This window comes from Petaurus breviceps, unplaced genomic scaffold, assembly GCF_028583685.1.
Source record: "Petaurus breviceps papuanus isolate PSGF00001 unplaced genomic scaffold, PetGlider_PUasm1.0 98, whole genome shotgun sequence".
In the NCBI taxonomy this organism is placed as follows: Eukaryota; Metazoa; Chordata; class Mammalia; order Diprotodontia; family Petauridae; genus Petaurus; species Petaurus breviceps.
In genome coordinates this window covers 61,351,829-61,353,912 of record NW_027187460.1, presented here as the reverse complement: position 1 = coordinate 61,353,912, position 2,084 = coordinate 61,351,829, and positions in this window count along the sequence as shown.

Here is a 2,084-nt window from a genome sequence, read left to right as displayed (position 1 = left end):
CTTTATTATATGTTTATTATTATTTATATAACATATTAAAACTTTATTATATATTTAAAATATATTATATATTTATTATATATTAAAAATAACAAGTAGTATATAATAAATTTGCAATTTCATGTACAATCATCTTTTCCCCCCATTCTACTGTGTCATAGAAATGCTTGTTTTATTTCTTCAATTCAGAATAAAATAAATAATTTTTTTAAAGTAAAATTTTTCTTCCTGCCTTTAAGTTCTCTAGTTCACCTTGCTCATTACCTACACTTTTTGCATTTGTATATTGGCAACTAAGGCCATGTCATTCATTACTAGCCTCTTCTCAGATTTATTATTTCTAGGAACTTCTAGGTATTGCTATCTATTTTCTTCCTAAATCATACAAGTTCTCTAGCTTGGTAGACTTAAGTAGAGAGCTTTCTCCCTCTCCCTTCCTTTTCAGTTTTTGATTTGTAAGATTCCAGGCAAATATATTCTTACCAACTGCATTTAGCTTCACTACATCTCCAGCTAAGTCTCTCATTCTTTCAGTTTAAGCCTATGGTTCAAAATCCCCATTTTCCAATTTTATCCTCTTAATCAGCTGTTTGTTACCGACACTGCCATCTCTGAGATCACCAATGACCCACTATTGCTAAATGCAATGATTTTTCCCCTGTCTTATTCCTCTTTGACTTTTCTGTAGCATATGATACTTCTGGGTACTTCCTCCTCCTGGATATTCTCTCATCCCTTGATTTCTCTGATGCTGTTTTCTCTTTACTATTTTCTACTTGCCAGAATTCTTTTGCTAGATCATCATTTTCCATACATTCACTAAAGGATCATCATCTTCCATACAATCTGAGAACAAAAGGAATTGTTCCCTGCCCTTTTCTTTGATCTCTCTGCAGATCAGATATATAATGCCAAATGTCTTCCCTTCCCTTTTACCTATCTTGTTTCTTTTGAATTAGCTATACCCTTCCAGAGCCAGATTATATCAGTGGGGTTCAATCCAACGCATCTCAGTGAGGGTTAAAATAGTACAATTTTTAGTCAGTCTTTGAGTGACTAAGTTATTTTGACTATTATAAATACCCAGATTAACTACAGAGGACATATACAAATGGGGATCTCATCTACTCCCATGGTTCCAATATTTACATTTATGCAGATGGTCCCAAATCTATATATCCATTTTGCCAATCTCTCCCTTAAGCTCCAGTCTTATATTTCCAATTTCCTGTTGAACATTTTAATGAGTCAGTCAACAAGTATTTTTTGAAACCCTATCACTAATCACTGGGACTGCACATACAAGCAAAAAGAAAGACAGGTCCAGCCCTCAAGGAGCTTGTAATCTAATAGAGAGACAACATGTAAACAAATACATGCAAATAAGCTACATATAGGATAAACAGGAAACAATTAACAGAGGGAAGGCACTAGGATGAAGAGGAGCTGGGAAAGGTTTCCATCTTACTAGTCACCCAGGTTCTCAACTGCAGTAACATCTTGATCTCTCTCCCTCACTCTAATGGTCTAGTCAATCACTTATCAAATCTTGTTCTTTCTACCTCAGTAACACCTATCACATCTGTCTACTCTCTCACCCCCCACACAGCTAGCCTAGTTCAGGCCTTCATAAACTCTCTCCTGACTTTTGAATAGCTTCCTAATTGGCTTCCCTGTCTTGTGTCTCCCCATTCCAAGCCATCCTCCATACAGATGACAAAGTGATTTTCCTAAAGCTCAGGTCTGAACACGTCACCCCCCCCCCCTTCTCAGTAAACTCCTATGGCTTTCTATTAAATCTAGGATCAAACAGAAATTCCTCTCTTTGGCATTTAAAGCCATCACAGCTTGGTCACAAGCAACCATTCCAGCCTTATTATACAGACCTTCCCTTCACATTCCCTGTAGTCCAGTCAAAGTGACCTTTCTATTCCTCATACATAGCACTCTGTTGCCCATCTCTTCCTTTTCACTGACTTTCCCCTACCTCCCTTCCTCACTTCTTCCTTTTGGAATTTCTTGTCTCCTTTAAGATTGAAGGAGACTTAAACACTCAAACACCATCTTCTTCTGCAGACCTTTCT